The sequence below is a fragment of the Neophocaena asiaeorientalis genome, unplaced genomic scaffold (assembly GCF_003031525.2).
Source record: "Neophocaena asiaeorientalis asiaeorientalis breed wild unplaced genomic scaffold, Neophocaena_asiaeorientalis_V1.1 scaffold641, whole genome shotgun sequence".
NCBI classification, from domain to species: domain Eukaryota; kingdom Metazoa; phylum Chordata; class Mammalia; order Artiodactyla; family Phocoenidae; genus Neophocaena; species Neophocaena asiaeorientalis.
The window spans coordinates 144,536-166,957 of NW_020173730.1; the positions used below are offsets into that span (position 1 = coordinate 144,536).

The 22,422-nt window shown below is 37.0% G+C and overlaps 1 protein-coding gene across 3 annotated transcripts in view; it reads right to left on the reverse strand.

Moving 5' to 3' along the window:
- Positions 1 to 22,422, reverse strand: part of KIF21A (kinesin family member 21A) — a 160,712-nt gene that overhangs the window by 116,637 nt on the left and 21,653 nt on the right. The gene's annotated exons all lie outside the window — the stretch shown is intronic.

Sequence of the window (22,422 nt, forward strand, 5' to 3'; positions counted from 1 at the left end):
GCAGCCAGGCTCAGTCCTAATTCAGACTCCATAGGAGGATTCCAGGGGAGCTTAGCAGTTATAGGATGACTTAATCCTAACCTGTCCTGGACAAGATGGGAATGGGACAAGTTATAGAAGCAGACTTGGAGGCATCCCTGAAGTCAAATGAGAGGGAAATCAATCTAAGCTAGGAAAAGAAGGCAGACCCTTTAAGAGCCTGAGCTGGGTGCCCCAATTCACTGATGAGGACACTGAACCTCTGAGAGATTTATCCCAACTAATTTATCCCAAACCACATGGCTAGCAAGAATTTCATCTGTGATATGGAAATATACTTCATGAAAAGTACAATAACTTCAGCAATAAAAACTCAAATTTTCCATTAGGACAGAATTAGGCTGATGCTTGATGTCTAAAATGCAAGGGGAATCATACTGTTTTCTCAACAACCACCTATCAGACATTAACTGGCCTTTCTGAAAAGATGGATTTCACATACCTGACAACCAAAGGTAAAAAGCATTTATTCAGTAAAAGTTAAAGGAATTTAAACATATTCTTATGTGATCCCTCCCCAATTAATTTATTCTTAATCTTACTGGAATCAAAGGTGAAGAATAGGGATTATCATCATTTTTCACTATTTATTTATTGCATTTACCATTTGTGCTTCCCATGTACAGTAGTGACATAAGGCTCTTTTGCTAATTAGTGAAAACAGTAACATAGAAACAAAGAAGAGTTGATGTGATACAAAGTGCTCTTCCTAGTTACAGTGAAAATCCCCAGTCCCAAGGCTATAAAGTTATTTTTCTCTGTTCACCACTGTCTTTACCCATAGCTGAATGCTCAGCACTTACTTTAGGTAATGGAGAAGGAAAATAAAGTCCAGGATCTTTTAAACACTAGAACAGGAGGGTCTTCAACTGCTGCTACTTTCTTGCTAACTACAGCTGATTGCTAACAGTGTCAAATACTATCACTGGGTACAGCAATAGAGAAAGGATGGTTTAGAATGAAACTCTGTTCTTCTGGGAGTTTACCTTATTCCTCCATCTGAAACATATTCCTTTGCCATCTTATTTTGTCTAAATTTCCATTTGTATTTTGAGGATAGTTACATTTCTCAACCTTGGAGAAGTGGCCCTCTGTAGGTGATGTCCTGTGTGTCCCAGCAGTGCACTTCCCTCTCATCACCCAAGGTCCAGGGGCCAGCTGGTTCCAGGGTAGTGTCTGGCATGCAGGACTGTAGGTTTCTTGCTTTTGGTGGCTGTCCCCTGGTGGGTGAGGCTGGTCTAGAGGCTGCACAGGCTTCCTGGTGGGAGGGGCTGGTGCCTGCCCCCTGGTCCGTGGAGCTGGATCCTGGCCCTCTGGTGGGCAGGGCCATGGATAGGGGTGTGTCTAGAGGCAGCTGTGGGCTCAGGAAGTCTTTAGGCAGCCTGTGTGCTGATGGGTGGGGCTGTGTTCCAGCCTGCTTAGTTGTTTGGTCTGAGGCATCCCAGCACTGGATGTCCCCTGCATTGGCAGGCAGATTCTTAACCACCCCGGGTGGGGCCCGGTCTTGGTGTTAATGACCCAAGCAAGATGTCTACCTCCAGGAGAGTTCATGCAGATGAATACTCCCTGATATGTCTACCACCAGCTTTTATGACCCCAGATTGAACCACAGGCACCTCCTCATCCCCGGCCTCCCCAGGAGACCCTCCAAGATCAGTATGTAGGTCTGGCCCAGGCTCCTATGAAGTTACTGCTTTTGCCCTTGGTCTCAGTGCACATGAGATATTGTGTGCACCTTTTAAGAGTGAAGTCTCTGTTTTCCCCAAACCTGTGGAGCTCCTTCAATTAAGTCCCACTAGCCTTCAAAGCCAAATGCTCTGGGGGCTCCTCTTCCCAATGCCAGACCTCTGGGCTGGGGAGCCTGACATGGGGCTCAGAATTCTCACTCCTGTGGGAGAGGCTCTGCAATATAATTATTCTCCAAAACTCTGAAGACTATCTTATCTCTAAAGGAAAACAAAAGAGAAATGTACCACCAAAGATATGTACAAAGATGACACATTAGAAATCAGGACCAAAAAATCTAAAGCAGAAAATGGCTAATTATACCAAAGGAGCAAAACATCTTCTGTATAAGTTTTATAAAGGTTCCTGAGGACAAGTGGCTTTATAGAATTATATTAATGGAAACCAGACTAAAAGATTAATTTAAACCAAGAGAATAAATATTTATTGAGCATCCACTTTTTGAAAAGTCCTGTTTGGCACTGGTGAGAAATAAAGGTAAGACAAGAGTTTACCCTCACAGAGCATGCATTTCAGAGAACAAAGACACAGTCCTTAAAAAAGAATAAGATAAAATGATAAATACTAAAAAGGAAAATCAAAAAATGTTCTACGAATCCAAGGGGAATTACTGTCAAAAGGAAAACAGGAGCCAATATTTTATAACAACTTTAAATGAAGTATAATCCATATTTTTTTTTTTTTTTTTTTTTTTTTTTTGCGGTATGCGGGCCTTTCACTGTTGTGGCCTCTCCCATTGCGGAGCACAGGCTCCGGACACGCAGGCTCAGAGGCCATGGCTCACGGGCCTAGCCGTTCCGCGGCATGTGGGATCTTCCCGGACCAGAGCACGAAGCTGTGTCCCCTGCATCGGCAGGCGGACTCTCAACCACTGTGCCACCAAGGAAGCCCTATAAAAATTTTGAATCACTATGTTGTACAGCAGAAACTAATATAATATTGTAAAACAACTATATCTCAAGAAAAATACATAAATAAAAATAATTTTTAAAAACCTAAATTTAAAAAAAAAAATTTATTTATTCGTCTGCGCTGGGTCTTAGTTGCAGCACATGGGAGGGATCTTCGTTGTGGCATGTGGGATTTTTAGTTGCAGCATGTGGGATCCAGTTCCCTGAACAGGGATTGAACTTGGACCCCCTGCATTGGGAGCATGGTGTCTTAGCCACTGGATCACCAGGGAAGTCCCAAAAACTAAATTTTCTAAACTATAAAAGTGGGAGGTTGGACATCTCTGGTGGCGCAGTGGTTAAGAATCTGCCTGCCAATGCAGGGGACACAAGTTCGATCCCTGGGCCAGGAAGATCCCACGTGCCCCGGAGCAACTAATCCCATGTGCCACAGCTACTGAAGCCCACGTGCCTAAATAAAGCCCATGCTCTGCAACAAGAAAAGCCACCGCAATGAGAAGCCCACACAACTCAGTGAACAGTAGCCCCCACTTGCCGCAACCAGAGAAAGCCTGTGCGCAGCAATGAAGATCCAATAATGCCAAAAATAATTAATTAAATTTTTTAAAAGTGTGAGAGAAAAGGAAACCAAGAAAAGGTCAGAGACCATAGTACAAAAGGAAAAATGGAACATTTGTTAAGAATATTTGCTACAGTAAGGAAGCTGTAGCTTTCAGAAGAGCTAAAAGATTTGAGAATAATATGGGAAAATGAACTTGTTTCTAGGTGGAAAGAAACAAGAATAACAGGTGGGAAAGTACAGTGTTTAAAAAAACAAATTTTACAAGGTAAATTCTTTGCCCAGTTGCCCTATTTATAAAGATAAGTTTTGAAAAACATTTATTATACTGTAAAAAATGCTTTAGATGAAAGTTTAATATGCCAAGGATCAAAAGGTGTTCATAATGAAATGTTATCAACAACAGTAACAGCCAAGTTCCCATGATTCTACAGATACTTACTAAAGCAACTCAAAGAACTTGAGAATGCATGAGAGGAACACTTGCCTAAGCGCCAGACACTAAATCAAAACCAGTGACCAGGATACCAATCAAAAGCAAAAGAGGGCTTCCCTGGTGGTGCAGTGGTTGAGAGTGTTCGTGTCCCAGTCCAGGAAGATCCCACATGCCACGGAGCGGCTGGGCCCGTGAGCCATGGCCACTGAGCCTGCTCGTCCAGAGCCTGTGCTCCGCAACAGGAGAGGCCACAACAGTGAGAGGCTCGCATACCGCAAAAAAAAAAAAGCAAAAGTGTGTAAAGTGTTTCCTCTTCTTAAATTCTTCTCAATTTTCTTCAAGAAAAGGTATTTTGGTAGACATTTACCTTTTGAAATGGGATTTCAGGATTAGTAATGAATGTACTTATCAATTATATGTAATATAAAAAAGGAGAACTGTACAAATACATGAAAATTACAGTTGATCCAGAACATCTTCTGAACCAATGATTCAGTATACTTTCTTGCCAAGCTAGTTACGAATTGCAAATACACAAATGTGCACAGACATATGCAGTATATTTGATTCATTCATTCTTCCTACTCCTGCTATGAAAAGAAAATTATATGTATATTGGTAAAACAAAAACAAAATCAAACAAAACTAGTGGCCCACAAAAACTGTGTATTTGGAGATTCTGAATAATTGGCATAAGGAATAATCTGGTTCTAGGAAAAGAAAGGTGATTATGTCTCTTAGGAGACTTTATACACTTAGGAAGGAACACTGGATACATTTTATTTTATATAACACAAAAGAATCTCTAGTAGACATATATGAGAATATTGGAAATCTTCCTGAACTACTGAAACCATCTGGGTAGAGCAGGAGGTTGGTCAATCTCTTTCCAGAAAGAAAGGCAACTAGAGAGTTATAATGGTAATTTAAAGGTTTGTTAGGTTTAAAAACATTGTCTTTAGATGTTCTCTCAGGGGTTCTGAGACTTCTAAAATAAAAGGAGTCCCTTTCACCTCAAATGAAAATTTAGTTCTACTGTGGTAACACACATTACATTACTAAAAAATGTGTGCCTATGACTTGAAAACTATAAAATACTCTATGATTAATTACAAAAAAAAAATACTACTATCATATGATTGTTGTGCTTCATGAAGCACTACTTGACATCTGCTTGTGAGAACTGGCTTTATATATGTATTCAGGATTCAAGAATGTGTGTCATCCCAAATTAAAAATCAAGAGCCCAACAGTGAGCCATTCCCATTTTAAGACAAGAATATACACCAAAATCCGGGCTTCCCTGGTGGTGCAGTGGTTGAGAGTCCACCTGCCGATGCAGGGGACACAGGTTCGTGCCCTGGTCTGGGAAGATCCCACATGCCATGGAGCAGCTGGGCCTGTGAGCCATGGCTGCTGAGCCTGTGTGTCTGGAGCCTGTGCTCCGCAAAGGGAGAGGCCACAACAGTGAGAGGCCCGCGTACCGCAAAAAACAAACAAAACAAACAAACAAACAAAAAGGAATATACACCAAAATCCTTCAAACACTCCCTCTTGACACAAACACCTAAATGTCTTTCATTTATCCAACCATTCATTCATCAAACATTTGTTGAACACCTGGATTCTCTCTGCAAATGAATAAGGTATCCTGCTACTTCACCAAATTCACTGATTAGTCCTAATAGTTTTCTGGTAGCATATTCAGGATTCTCTATGTATAGTATCATGTCATCTGCAAACAGTCACAGTTTTACTTATTTTCCGATTTGGATTCCTTTTATTTCTTTTTCATCTCTGATAGCTGTGGCTAAAACTACCAAAACTATGTTGATTAATAGTGGTGAGAGTGGGCAACCTTGTCTTGTTCCTGATCTTAGTGGAAATGGTTCCAGTTTTTCACCATTGAGAATGATGCTGGCTGTGGGTTTGTTATATATAGGCTTTATTATGTTGAGGTAAGTTCCCTCTATGCCTACTTTCTGGAGAGTTTTTATCATAAATGGGTGCTGAATTTTGTTGAAACCTTTTTCTGCATCTATTGAGATTATCATATGGTTTATATCCTTCAATTTGTTAATATGGTGTATCACACTGAATTTGGTAAAGTAGCAAGATACAAAATTAATGCACAGAACTCTCTTGCATTCCTATACACTAATGATGAAATATCTGAAAGAGAAATTAAGGAAACACTCCCATTTACCATTGCAACGAAGAGAATAAAATACCTAGGAATAAACCTACTTAAGGAGAAAAAGACCTGTATGCAGAAAACTGTAAGACACTGATGAAAGAAATTAAAGATGATACAAACAGATGAAGAGATATGCCATGTTCTTGGATTGGAAGAATCAACATTGTGAAAATGACTACACTACATAGAGCAATCTACAGATTCAATGCAATCCCTATTAAACTACCAATGGCATTTCTCACAGAACTAATACAAAAACTTTCACAACTTGTATGGAAACACAAAAGACCCCCAATAGCCAAAGCAATCTTAAGGAAGAAAAATGGAGCTGGAGGAATCAGGCACTCTGACTTCAGACTATACTACAAAGCTACAGTAATTAAGACAGTATGGGCCTGGCACAATAACAGAAATACAGATCAATGGAACAGGATAGAAAGCCATGAGATAAACCCACACACATATGGTCAACTTATCTTTGATAAAGGAGGCAAGAATATACAATGGAGAAAAGACAGCCTCTTCAGTAAGTGGTGCTGGGAAAACTGGACAGCTACATGTATAAGAATAAAATTGGAACACTCCCTAACACCATACACAAAAATAAATTCAAAATGGATCAAAGACCTAAATGTAAGGCCAGACACTATACAACTCTGAGAGGAAAACCTACGCAGAACACCCTATGACATAAATCACAGCAAGATACTTTTTGACCCACCTCCTAGAGAATAGAAATAAAAACAAAAATAAACAAATGGGACCTAATGAAACTTAAAGGCTTTTGCACAGCAAAGGAGACCATAAACATGATGAAAAGACAACCCTCAGAATGGGAGAAAATATTTGAAACAAATCAACTGACAAAGGATTAATCTCCAAAATTTACAAGCAGTTCATGCAGCTCAATACCAAAAAAACAAACAACACGATCCAACAATGGGCAGAAGACCTAAATAGACATTTCTTCAAAGAAGATATACAGATTGAGAACAAACAAGAAATGATGCTCAACATCACTAATCATTAGAGAAATGCAAATCAAAACTACAGTGAGGTATCACCTCACACTGGTCTGAATGACCATCATCAAAAAATCTACATACAATAAATGCTGGAGAGTGTGTGGAGAAAAGGGAACTCTCTTGAACTGTTGGTGGGAATGTAAATTGATACAGCCACTATGGAGAGCAGTATGGAGGTTCCTTAAAAAACTAAAAATAGAACTACCATGTGACCCAGCAATCCCACTACTGGGCATATACCCTGAGAAAACCATAATTCAAAAAGAGTCATGTACCACAATGTTCATTGCAGCTCTGTTTACAATAGCCAGGATATAGAAGCAACCTAAGGGTCCATTGACAGATGAATGGATAAAGAAGATGTGGCACATATATACAATGGAATATTACTCAGCCATAAAAGGAAACGAAACTGAGTTATTTGTAGTGAGGTGGATGGACCTAGAGTCTGTCATATAGAGTGAAGTAAGTCAGAAAGAGAAAAACAAATACTGTATGCTAACCCATATATATGGAATCTAAAAAAAAAAATTCAGAAGAACCTAGGAGCAGGACAGGGATAAAGATGCAGGTGTAGAGAATGGACTTGAGGACACAGGGAGGGGGAAGGGTAAGCTGGGACGAAGTGAGAGAGTGGCATGGACATATATACACTACCAAATGTAAAACAGATAGCTAGTGGGAAGCAGCCGCATAGCACAGGGAGATCAGCTCGGTGCTTTGTGACCACCTAGAGGGGGGGATAGGGAGGGTGGGAAGCATACGCAAGAGGGAGGGGATATGGGGATATATGTATACATATAGTTGGTTCACTTTGTTATACAGCAGCAACTAGCACAAGAATGTAAAGCATTTATACTCCAATAAAGATAGTAAAAATAAAAGTAAATTTTAAGTAAAAAAAAAAAAATGAGTAAGGTAGGCAATTAGAATACAAAGACATAAAATACACAATCCATGCCCTTATACAGACCAGTCTAGAGTTTGTAAGATAAAGCATATTTACTGTCTAAAATCGTGGTAAAATCTAATCAGCATGTTAATTTTTCTAATTAGAGAACTTCAACCATGTCTGATGATGTAATGTATGTGTATATACATAGTTGTGCAATAGGTATACAGGCATACCTCAGACATATTGCAGGTTTGGCTCCAGACCACCACAATAAAGCCAATAAAGCACATCATACAAATTTTTCTGTTTTCTAGTGCACATAAAAGTTATGTTTACACTATTCTATAGTCTGTTAAGTTTGCAATAGTATTATGTTTAAAAAAACAATGTAAGGGGCAGGGGGGTGGTGGGATGAACTGGGAGATTGGGATTGACATATATACACAAATATGTATGAAATACATAACAATTAATAAAAAAGAGATTAAAAAACAACAACAATGTAAGGGGACATCCCTGGTGGTCCAGTGGTAAAGAATCCACTTTCCAATGCAGGGGACGCGGGTTCGATCCCTGGTCAGGGAACTAAGGTCCGACATGTCATGGGGCAACTAAGCCCACTGCCATAAATACTGAGCCCACATGCCTCAACTAGAGAGCCCACGTGCTGCAAACTACAGAGCCCACGTGCTCTGTAGCTCATTCGTCACAACTAAAGAGAAGCCCGTGCACCGCAGCAAAGAGCCCATGCATCACAATGAAAGATCCCGCGTGCCTCAACTAAGACCTGATGTAGCCAAAAATGAAAAAAAAAGAATAATAAAACAAGTTTTAAAAAACAAGTTTTTAAAAAAACTTTTCATTAAAAAAAATAAATAAATAAATAAACAGTGTAAGGACTAACGTGGTGTTCCAGTGGCTAAGACTCTGCACTCCCAATGCAGGGGACCTGGGTTCAATCCCTGGTCAGGGAACTAGGTCCCACATGCCACAACTAAGAATTCACATGCCACAACTAAAGATCCGTATGCTTCAACTAAAGATCCCATGTGCCACAACTAAGACCTGACACAGCCAAATAAATATAAAAATGTTAATAAAAAAAATAAAACCCATGGACATTTTTTTAAAAACAATGTAAATACATCAATTAAAAAATATTTTATTGCTAAAAAATGCTAACCATCATTTTAGTTTTCAGCCAGTTGTAGTAGTAACATAAAAGATCACTAATCACAGACCACCATTACAAATATAGTAATGCATAAGTTTGAAATATTGTGAAAATTACCAAAATGTGACAAAGGAACACGAAGTGAGCAAATGCTGTTGGAAAAATAGTGCTGATAGACTTGCTTGATGCAGTGTTACCACAGATCTTCAATTTATAAAAAACACAGTATCTGTGAATACAATAAAGTAAATTGCAATAAAATGATATGCCTGTACACGTAAGTGTGTATACACACACACATATAAACACATATATATTTTTTTTTAACTCTTCAATTCTATATAGCTTATATGGTGTGATATCATGGAAAGAGCCCTGGTCTAGGGGTCAAGACCTACATTCTAGTCAAGCTCAACTGTTTCTTAGTTACCTAGGGCAGGTCACTTAACTTTTACTAGCCTGTTTCCCAACACAAAAATTAATATAAAAATACCTGTTTTACCTACTTCACAGGCTTGTTATGAAGATTAAATGGCAAAAAGTGTAATAGTGTCTATTCAATTGTAGAACTCTATACGAATGCATAATGTATTGTAATCCATCACAATAAGTTCTTACAAAAGAAGTTTTGTTACAAAAAATAAGAACTTCTTATTTCAACTTCCAAAGCTTTTAAAATAGCTAAAATACCTTCTATCCATGTAAGGTTTTCAGGCAATCTCAGCTTAACAGCAAAGTCTTACTCCTTTGCAGACTAGTGTTGAAGATGTAATGAGAATTGAGTTAATGCTGCAGAACACCACCTGGCCAAAGTTTCTCAAAGAAGCAGATATATCCTAATCACTTAAGAGCATGTTAAACATACTGACTTGTAAATCTGATTTCTAGAGGGATGAGTTCAGGAATCTATGAATTCGTCAGGCACATGGGAGATTTTTACACACATTAAAATGTAAGAGCCACTAACCTATGGCAAAAGATCACCTTGTCCTTCTGACTTTACTAGCAAATAAGATTAGGAAAAAAAGGTGCTTTGATTAGAAAATAAAACATCACATAAAATAATAACTGCATTTTCCAGCTCCTTTAAAAATATTTTTTAATTAAGAAAGATAACCTGTTAAATAACATGCTTAATTAAAAAAGAAATTAGTTTCACAACTTATGTAGTGCTAAAAATAATCTTAGTTGTTACTCTTTATCATAACTAAAAACCACATCCAAAAGCAATTGGGAAATATGCAGTAAGCATTTTGGGCCATTAATATAAAAATCCTCTTTTCTGTTGAAAGAAAACAATTTAGCATAAATGCCACCAACTCCTTGCAATGTAATACTACCATCATGGTTCATGATACAGATAACAAGATAAAAATCTGTAGTCAATAGTTCTGCAAGTATGCTTTCTATAATTTCAATAATAAATGAGAATTCTTACATTTCTAAATTGAATTTTATATAAATACAATACAAAGAAAATAATGGAATTTTAAGAGTTCTTCTTGGCAAATTAAATATAAAATTACTAATACCAACATGCTATTTGAGCAAAATCTATACTATTCCAAATATCATATATTTCTTACTTAGTCAACACAAATTTCAAATGCACAGTGTTAAATTCTGCTTATGTAAACTAATGTTTCAAAAGGTTTTTTTAATTAAAAAATAGATAGTGGATGCTATTAAAATATATAATGGATAATTTAAAGCTATTTAGGTAATAAAATTATAGTTGAGAATTTACTTTTTAAATTGTCTTAATATTAAATGTTATTTTAAAAGATAAATTAGAAAAATATATAGAATTTATTGTCCAAAAAATATCTTTACCAAAATAATTACATTTTTAAGGATATCTGTATAAAACATACATTTGTTTATATAATAAAAATATCTAGGATCTTTTGTAAAATTGTAGCCATCTAGTAAAACTGAAATGCAAAAAAATTTAAATAGTCAAATAAAAGCACTACTGAAAAGCTTCATACAGTTCTTTAAATAGTCCTTACATTAACATTTAAGAAATAAAAACCTACACACACTTTTTCTTGCAGCTGCTTTATAAAAGTGTATATAAAGTTCCAAAACAAACTACTAAGAAAAGCCCCACATTATTGTTGCATGTCTGTTACTAACAGAAGTTTCTCTGTTTGAAACAGAAGGCCTCCTGTTCACTGAAATGACTGAAAACATGGAGTTGGTCATTCTTAACTAGGCCATAAGGAAAAAAAAACTGTGCAATAAGAAGAATAATAAATTCACTCAAATAATGGATAAAATAGTAACAAGATAATTATAAATCTCTCATTATATTAATTATGTGACTAATTAATATTTTATTTTGTATACAAAAAACATTTTCTTTATTTCATATGTAAAGTATGTTTCTATATATTTCCTTCCTGGCCACCCTTCTTGTTCAAGTCAAAGAAAGCTCAGAATACTCAGAAAACACTCCTGTAAATTCTAACAGAAATCTGAAGTTACAGAACATAGCCTGTTAAAAAAAATTATTCCTTTACTCCCTAACATCACCCCCCAAAAAAAACCTCTAAAAAATAATATTTCCAAGTTTCAACAATTTTTCAAGCAATATATTTGGTACATAAAATGAAAATGAAGATAATTCAAGGTCATTACAGTATGATGATATTTCCTTTAAGGATGACTGTAATGTTGCATTATCTTCAGAAGGAAATGGACAAATCAGTTTCTATCCACCCAACTACACAGGAAGTAGAATCCATAGATAAGGAATTCAAAGACTCTGGGTGAATAAAGCACAATACTAAAACCAAAGAGACGCTAAATGCTTGTGCTATTAGCATCTACACACACTTTAATGACCAAACAATGATCATTTCCCACTAAAGCTACCCATTGTTGCCTAAAGTGTTCGCTCTCTCCCTTGAAGGGACAAAGCCTGAGGTCTAGGTAATCTATCTGGCATTTATCTTTTGCTTATTTATGTGTTCTTTTTAGGTGTGGATCACTTAACTTGGTAGGTAGACTTTAAGCTTTTTAAGGGAAAAGACTGTCTTATTCCTTTCTTGGCTTCATCAGGTTAATTCGTCTTTTATTCCTTCTCAAAGATGTTGAGCTCCCTATCTCCCTTTTCTCTATAGTCTCCACAATTTCCACTTTAAATTTATGATCACAATCTTCAAATGAGCCCTTCAGCACTACCGAAGGGCTCATCTATACCCAAGTTAATTCACTCACCAGTCTCCAAAATAACTATTTCTTCTCCTCCAACATTTCCAACCATACTCTAAGCTGATCCCCTTGTTTCTTATTTCAGTGAGAAAGTACAAACTGTCAGAATAAATCTTAAATATTTTCCCACTCCCAAATCTAAACATATACTTTGCTGGTAAAATGAATGCACATTCCCTGTTTCTATCAAAGGTCAATTCCTCCACTTACAGCTGCATTCCATCATTTCTCACTTACTTGAAAACTTTATTCCTGGAAATATCCCTTCAAATCCTGCATTCTTCCCTCCCTACTAGATCATTTTCAACATACAAATATTTTATAATTTCATTCCTATCTTTATGCCTCAGACTCAATGGGAGTAAAAATAGTACCTACTTTACAGAGTTTCTGTGAAAATTATTATGATCATAATTATTATCATACCTTAAATCCATCCCTTACCTTCATATCTTCCTCTGCCTACCACATTTTTCTAATCCCCATTACAGCAATCTCAAAACAGTGGCCAATCCTTACTGTCTCTAATTCCTCATTCTCTCCTGAACCTCCTCTATTCAGGCATTTGTCACCATCATGCCCTGAAAACCCACTTGACAAATACACTAATGACTATCAGGTAACCAAATACACTAGTGACTACCATGTAACCAAATCCGATACCCTATCCTCAGTTCTCAAAGAACACATATCGAACACTTACTGTGCTGCCAGACATACTCATTTAACCCTCACAATAACTCTGTGGGATAGATACTGTAATTATCTCATTTTAAAGAGGAAACCAAAGCATCATTTGGTTTGAGTAAGTTGGTTTGAGTAAGTTGAGTAACTTACTCGAGGTCACGGTTTACTCAATCTCTCAGTTCTAGAGAAAATTCCACAATCTGGCTCTACTCAACTATTCATTTTAACAAATATTCCCTACCCAATTCCTTCACAAGGAATAGGCCAGTGTCCTTACGTCCCTACACTATACTATTCACAATGATTCTCAATCTTTCTTAAACCATGGCCCATTTCAAAAAAACAAACAAAAATCTTCTACTGGTCTTTTACACATTATATCTGGCATACAATCAATGATGTCAAGACATGAATAGAGGAAGGAAAATGTAACCATTAATCAAGAGAAAAAATGGATAATGGAAACAAATCAACAGATGATCAAGATGTTGTAGTTAGCTAGGAGGATCTTAAAATAACTATTACATATATATTAAAGAAAAGAAGAAAAGATAAACTAAATAGATTAAAAGAGAGAATTTCAAGAGAGAATCTGAATTTTAAAAAATAGATGAATAATCTATAATTGAAAAATACAATATCTGAAATCAGAAACTAATTAAATAGGTTTAATAGCAGCTTGGACAAAGAAGACATGTTTGGTTAGCTCAAAAACAGATCAATAGAAAATATCCATCTGAAGCACTGAAAGAAAAGAGAGTGAGAAGAGAACAGAGCGTAAAGGAGATATGGCACACTCTCAATATATAACATACATGTAATTGGAGTCCCAGAAGGGGAAGAGCAAGAAAATGAGACAATATGGAGAAGATAATCGCCAAGAAATTTCCAAAACTGTTAAAAGGCATAAGCCCAGAGATTTAAGGAACTCAGTGAACCCTAAGCAAATAAAGTAGAGTGTATGGCAAGAAACAGTTTTGAAAGATACAGAGGAATATTTCATAATGATTATAGGACTGTGATAGAACAATGCCCACGCCAAAATGTCCATTTCCTAATTTCTGGAACCTGTGAAAATGTTACCTTATGTGGCAAAAAGGGACTCTGCAAATGTGACTAAATTAAGGATCTTGAGACCAAAGATTTTCCAGGTACATTACCAGGTATCAGATGTCCTGCATTACATCATGTAGGCATAATCTAATCACAAGAGTCTTCAGAGAAAAGGCAATGTGAAGATGAAAACAGAGATAGAAGATGCTATTCTGCTGGTTTTGAAGATGGAGAAAGGGCAAGGAGCCAAAGAAAATAAGGATTGCAGCAGTAGAAGCTAGAAAAAGCAAGGAAAGGAATTCTCCTCTAGAGCTTCTGGAGCACCTTGGTTTCCACCCAGTGAAACCTATTTTGGACTTCTGACCCCCAGAAGAGTAAGAATATTAATTTGCATTGTTTTAAGCTGCTAAGTTTGTGGCAACTTGTTACAGCAGCAAAAAACTAATAAAAAGATCAATAAAACCAGAAAATATAATAATCCTGAATGTCTCCACCCAATAATATGGCTTTAAATATAAAAAGCAAAAATTGACAGAAAAGGAAAATCAATAAATTCATTATCATAGTTGGAGAATGTTAATTCACATCTCTTAGTAACTAACAGAACAAGCAGATTTTAAATAGCAAAGAATTAGAAGATTTAAGCAATACTGTTAGTTATCTTGACCTAGTTGATAATTATAAAACACTAAAGGCAAATATTGTAGAATAAACATTTGTTATGTGTGCATGTAACATTTACCAAAACAGACCATCTGCTGGGTCATAAAGCAAGTCTCTACAAATGTCAGAGAACTGTAATCATACTAAGTATATTCTCTGACCGGAGTGGAATTAAACTAGAAATAAACAACACATAACTTTAAAACTCCTGAATATTGGAAAATTAAACAAATTACAGAGCTCCCTCTCCTCCCTCCCCTCACACCAAATTCTCATACCTTAGAAGCTACGGGGAGAGAGAAAAAGAGGAAAAATACTCCTCCCTGCTCTGAAAAGTCATGCCCTCATTCAGACTCATCTTCATCCGTAACACTGCTGTGTTCTATGTAAAGCCTTCCCTCTTGCCTTTACACCAATTCCTGTCTCCCTTCAAGTCCCAGCTTTTAACCTTGGCTTTACCATGGAGTAGTCCCTAATTAGATCTCAACTTCCCCTCAACTTGTAGACTAAATATTGTCCATGTCTCCTTTAGCTTTCAATCACCTCTTTTCTTGAAGTACTTTTTAAATATTTCACATGTGTAAACACTAATTTTTCAATAACAATGTCAGGTATTTAATGACATAATCTATACCTTCTGACTTGCTACTCATGCACCAGCAAAATGACTGTCAACTGGGGGAGCTTGTTAGAAATGCAGAGTCTCAGGCCTTGCGCCACTACTAAATTAAAATCTGCATTTTAACTGATCCTCAAGTGACTGGAATGCATACTGATATTTGAAATGTTATGCCTTACAGTGATTCTTTTTAATCCATCACAATAAATTGTATATAGAAGCAATTCAATAAATACCATTCAAAATGATCTAAAAACATATGCATGCTTTTACACTTTTAGCATACAAAAAGCACGCAATAAATTTAAGGTCAGGAAATCTTTTAGGAATGCTTCCTCTATTTTTCAGGGCAAACATCAATCTTGACCTCTCTGAACTTCTTAAAAAAATTAATATGGCACCTGAGAATAGACCATAAAGAATAAGTAAAATTTCATTCTCTTGACATAGTAGTATCTAAAAATCTTCATTTCTAGTTTAAACAGATAAATTAGTAGTTTATATTGCATGCCCAGTTTCTTACCCCAATTTTGGAAACAATTGGTTAATTCTTCCCTCCTGCTCCTGCCTATTCAGTGCTATTCCACTAAACAAAACATCAACATCTAATCCTTGAGTCCCTTTGAACAGGCAGGTTCTTCAGGGACAAGAAGAAAGTGTGTCCAAACAGATGCCTACTGTCATACCTCACTTCTTTGATCTAAGAGAACAAAATCAGTTCTAATGGATAATCATTTTGAAGTCCTACAAGGAATCACTAATTCAGATTACTTCAAAACTGGTGATAAAATAGGAACTGAAAAAAATCATATACATAACATAGGATACAAAAATATATTCAGGTCATGTCCTTTTTATTGTCATAATGATAAATAAGACCATTAAATGTGACATACAGAATTAAAGCTATATTAAAATGTAAATATCTCAGAATTATTTTCCCATAGGAAGATGTAAATTTGATAGTCCTGACAGATAAGATCAACAAAATGCCATACAACGAAAATAATAAACCTATTTGTTGAAGCTAATAAAACTATTGCATCAACACCCACAAATTGGACATAAACATATTATATGCTTGATTTCACAAAGGGTTCAGATGTACTCGAGTTTAACTAAATCTCTACTCTATAAGAACCTTAAAAGAAAACATGGTATACATAACAGATTGACTAAAATTTATAAGATTATCATTTTGGACCATCTTATATTAAAATCTGGCATCACTTTTGCGGCCTGGTTTGGATGGCTCAACCTTTAAAATAAAAATCATGGGGCTTCCCTGGTGGCGCAGTGGTTGAGAGTCCACCTGCCGATGCAGGGGACACGGGTTCATGCCCCGGTCCGGGAAGATCCCACATGCTGTGGAGCGGCTGGGCCCGTGAGCCATGGCCGCTGAGCCTGCGCGTCCGGAGCCTGTGCTCCGCAACGGGAGAGGCCACAACAGTGAGAGGCCCGCGTACCACAAAAAAATAATAATAAAATAAAATAAAATAATTACATTTTAAAAAAATAAAAAAATAAATAAAAATCATGGAAATTTGAATTGATATTTTCTTTTTCTTTACATATTAGCAGAAACATTCTAAATCATTCTATAGACTTAATATATTTTACTTGAAGATTTAGACATAATTATTCTTCCTATTGCTGGGGATAGTAATATAAAGCTTATGCTTCACTCAACTGTCCTTTTTATTCTGTCTTCCCTCACAGTTTATTCAGTGAGAGAAGTGCAGCTGTGCAGTAAGCAGACCAAAAAAGATCACTAGGAAACTGCTAACTGCTATTACATCACTGTCTCTGGTACTTTATTGTCAAAAGATCTAGCTGGTATTTGGTTAACAACGATGTATTCCAAACACAGAAAATCATTTCTTAAGAAACAATTTAAAAAGCTTCTAAACAGCTCTTAAAGAATTCTACACAGGCTTGGTAAACATCTAATGCAGTTAAACATACGACCTAAAGACCAAATAGATACATGAGGACTTGATAATCAGGGGGTGTTGGCAGTACCACACAATAGGAAAAAATTCATGCATGTAGGCAAGTGATAATAGGTAGGCCTAGCAGGAGGCACAGAACAACAGCAAGAATATGAGGGCAAGCAACAGGCAGAAGTCTAAGCAGACATAGTCTGCTTATGTTGGCAGGTATCAGAGTCAATCACAAAGAGTTATTTTATAACAAAAGGTTATAGAGTCAGTCAATAAATAGTTATTGGAGTTCTCTCCTGAATTAATCACTGTTCTAGACACTGTTCCAGTTATGAATAAAACAAAAACAACTGCTTACAGGAGTCTGTGCTAAACATTCTGTGAATACAAGTGTTGCTTTTGTCATTGATATTAGCTCAACAGACAGTTTAATGATGAACTAAGCAGTAAACAAAGGCAGTAACTAAGACACATGGATCAACAAGACAGAGTACAAACTACTGGAATAGTGATCAAGGCAGGGTTCAGTTCCTGGAATCAAGCTACTAAAAGCCTAGTAATAAAGGTTCCATTCATTCAGCAAAAAAAGTTTATGTCTGTACTAAATATTAGAAATGAAAAATTAAAAAGATACGACAAAACTGATCTTCTGAGCCGCCTGGTGTTTAAGAACAGGATCTGTCCTAGAGTCTGAGGTAATGATAATATGCAAGTGTTAAGCAGCCTAACTTCAAAGAGTAGAGACATAAACGTGTTCAAAGCAGTTCTTTAGGAAAGAATACTCTGATGGCAATGAAACAGATTAGAAAGGAACATAAATAAGGCAGAGGGCATAATAGAAAGAGCATGTGATTAGAAGTCAGAATACCTGGTTCTAGTCCCTGCTCTTTTACTTATTATTCTCTGACACAGAGTCTATGTTTTGTCATCTTTAAAATAGTAATAAGCTGATTGAAGGCTCCTAATGAGGATTTACTCCCAATCTGCAAAGAACCATACAAATGTTAGTTATTACCACCATTAGAGAAAAAACTATAGCAAAAGGTCAGTCATTAAATAGTAAAGACCATGTAAATAGTAAAAAACTACAGTAAAGACAATGTGAATTACTAGGGGCATGTGAGGAAAAAAGTACAATATAAGAGACGTCAGTGAGAAAGAAGCAGCAGGATTTGGCAACAACCAGGGGTAGGTGAAAAGAAGAGAAATTTTAAAAACATAAGTACCAGAAGACACTGTGTTAAGGGGCAGAGTAATGAAAAAATATTACAGTATTAAATTGTGGAAAAAATATTAAGCATGTATATAACATCTAATAATACTAAAACCATGTAAAGATTGCACAAAATTCTCAAGTGGATACAATTTTATTCAGTTATGATTATACTTTCTAATATTAATGATACTTGCACTTGTAGTTTTTCAGATTTTACAAAATTTTGATCTATTTTTATTATATTACAAAACAAAGAATGAAAAAATGTACCAGCTGGCTATTTTTTAACTTGTAAGGGGAAAGTGCTGTGATGCTTCTTCGTATTACTTTGCAAATGTAAAGGTATTGTTTCCTTCAACTTGTCACCTGTTTGAGTTCTGGAAAGGCTACATCCAACAAAACAATCCTTAATAACTCTAGATTTGATAGTCAGATCATCATGGAAGGAAGTTTTGCTCTTCAGAATGGTTATATCACACTGGTCCACAACATTAATTAAAACACCATTATAATCGTTTGGGCATTAAATAATTTAAAACCTGAACACTAGGTTGGTGGCAAAGGGATGGAAAAAATAGTATAGATATAAGGCACTGGAAACAACACATCTATACATGAACATGGAATGACAAACACTGCCTGGAATCCAGTTAGGTCCCTCTTCTGTGCAATGTCTAATTCTATCATTTAAATGAGCAAAGGGGGTACTTCCCAGGTGGTCCAGTGGTTAAGAATCCACCTTCCAATGCAGGGGACGTGGGTTCGATCCCTGGTCGGGGAACTAAGATCCCACACGCCACGGGACAACTAAGCACACGCGCTCTAGAGCCTGCATGCCACAAGTAGAGAGCCCGCACGATGCAACTACTGAGCCCGCGCACCACAACTAGAGAGCCCATGCACTGCAACTACTGAGCCTACATGCACTAGAGCCCACGGGCCACAACTAGAGAAGCCCACGCACCACAACGAAGAGCCCATGCACCACCACTAAGACCTGACACAGCCAAATAAATAAATATATTTTTAAATAAAGAAAGAAAGAAATGAGCAAAAGGTAGCTGTAGACAGAATAGCATCCAGAAAAGGTCTAATCAGCAGTCCCCAATCTTTTTGGCACCAGGTACCGGTTTCATGGCAGACAATTTTTCCACGGACAGGAGTTGGTGGGCAGGGATGATTCAGGCTGTAATGCAAGCAATGGTTCAGGCAGTAATGTGAGTGATGGGAAGCAATGGGGAGTGGCAGATGAAGCTTCGCTTGCTTTGCCTACAGCTCACCTCCTGCTGTGCAACCTGGCTCCTAACAGGCCGCGGACCAGTACTGGTAACCGGTTGGGGGCCCCTGGTCTAATCTATATCTGAACAAAGATAATTAGTAATAGTTTTGAGGCCTACCTAGTTACTAATTCAGTAGGAATAACACACATACTTGTAGTGGCACACTGAGTAATGAAAAGCATAGCACATATTGATGATCAGTCAATGATGATGTTGATGATCAATGATGATCGTCAGTGATGATTAGTCCTCCAATGATGCAAGTACTACTTCCCTTAACTTGGATATCTGATATATGAAAACAGTATAGGGTTTCCTGGGGTATTCTATAAATTCATTGTTGATCCTAATATCTTATTATAATACCTCACCTGAACACATAAACATGAGGGCATTTGGGAAATACTGGAAACTACAGAGGCAACAAAAACTATGAACCAAAGCCATTTAATTCAGAATGTTCTTCAATGAACAGTGAATACTCAAGCATCAACAGTAGCATCAGTGAGAATTAGCCATTAATAAGTAAAAGAAAGGTCTGGTTTTGAAACAAGAGCTAGTTGCTTAATGTCTATGATGATGATAATATTTCATAATTATATTTTATTAATAAAGCACTAGAGTACCCATGAATCACCAAGAATTTAGCAATAATATAGCATAATTAGTGGAACTACAAGGATATGTTCAACTGGCTTAATTGTCCTTAATACTTGTTAAGCAACTAGTATGTACCAGGAACTATACTTAGAATCTACATTTGTTACTTTATTTGCTATTTGCACAGCTAGTTTCTCAAACTGTGGTTATTTTCTCCTCTCTTTAGAGAAAAAGGTACGTTACCTACCTTGTATGTGAAATTGGTGTGATGAATGGATTCATATGAGTAAATAGAGTAGTATTTGTTAAATGAATCAATTGCTGAAAAAATAAATTAATGGAAAGGAAAAGAAAGAAAAGGAAAGGTAAGGTATGGGAATGGGAATGATATGGTATGGTATGGTATGGAATGGAATGGTATGGAATGGTAATGGTATGATATGGTATGGTAATGGGATGGGATGGTAATGGTAAGGTAATGGTATGGTATGATATGGTAATTGGATGGGATGGGATGAGATGGGATGGCATGGTATGGTGATGGGATGGTGATGGATGGTAGTGGGATGGGATGGGATGGGATGGGATGGCATGGTATGGTGATGGGATGGTGATGGATGGTAGTGGGATGGGATGGGATGGGATGGGATGGTAATGGCTCTATTCTGAAAGTTCCACTTCCATGGATAATCTGTTGACAAGTTCCTAGAGTGGTGTAGTAGTAGGAATACTTTGGAAACTGATTCATCAGTTTTAAAGCCAGAAGGAACTTGGAGGAAATCCTTTAGTCTAACTTTCATTTTAAATATGAGACCAAAGAAAATATGTGATTTGCCTAATATAACTCATGTAGTTACTGAGGGAAGCAGGGCTGAACCCCAGGTCTTCTAACTTTCATTCCTGTAGTATAAACAGTTCCTCTTTTTCATCACTCCCTTGGGAGTTAATTGGAGTTCCTTTGTGAAGAAGCCATACTGACCAGCAATATTTACTATGAAATCACTCTACTAATTCATATAATAAAATGCTAGCAGTTATACCAAGATAAAGAATGGAATTTTTCTTGTTGTCTCATAATTTCAACTATAAGCCTTGAGAAAAGTTTCTAGACACATCCCTACAGCATTTACAAAGAGCTGACCAAACTGGCCCTTCAACTATCAGTCCTTACCTTTTATCTTCAGGCTATTTAAGATAAGACTAAACATTCATGGTGGGGATACTCTGAAGAGAATTCACAGACATAGAGAACACTGTTTTCTCTTTTCCTCTCCTAAGTATAGTGAAGAAAACGTTTCTTCTCTATTAAGCCAAGTGAGTAGGCAGTCCAAGGTTTTCTTTGCTTACAGAGATTAAAGAGCTATAAGGGGATTGCAGCAATTCGCTTCTGCAGAATGCAGAGTGCCCCATCTCAAAATGCCCATCTCATAAAGTTCAGGCCTATCTCAGAGTGTCCATCCAGAGAGGAGGGGTGAGAGAGTTCCTGGGGAAATCTGATGCATGTCCTTTGGAGTCTAGTTACTGTTATATATATACCTGGAAAAGTCTGAAAATAGGAGGTCAAAAAAAAAAAGGAGCGTAGTAACTGATCAAGGGAGCTGCACATCTGCTGTTGAACAAGTCACAGATATATGATATTTCTCATTGCCCAAGTGGACAAAAAAGAGAGCAGCCAAACAACAAGCCATTTCGTAGGAATTTCGCCAAGGAAAGCTGACTACCACCAAGGCAAATGGACATTCAGTGTTACACAGGCTATAGGCATATGAGGAGAGTAGGAGGGAAAAGGAGCTAGAGCATCCCCAAAAGGTCAGGCAGAGAGTGCAACTCTCATTACAGATGTAGCAAGGAGGTTGTCTTCAAGAGGCTCTACAAAGAACCCAAGTGCATAATGGCCAGCTAGCAGAAGCCAAGAAAGAACTACAAAGAGCCCCAAGAAAAGAAGTACAAAGAACATTAAGTTAAAAAAACCTGTTCTTCTTCCTTAAATGTCTCCCCACTCCCTCTTTGGAAGGCCCAGAAGAGGCAGAGAAACACAAAGGAAGGAAAAATGAAGAGCAAATTGAGGCAGAGTAAGGTGAACAAAGGGAGTCCACATTTTCCACTGTAGGGAATTAAGCCTGGAGTCAGGACTGAGCTGGATGAAAACAGAACAGTGAA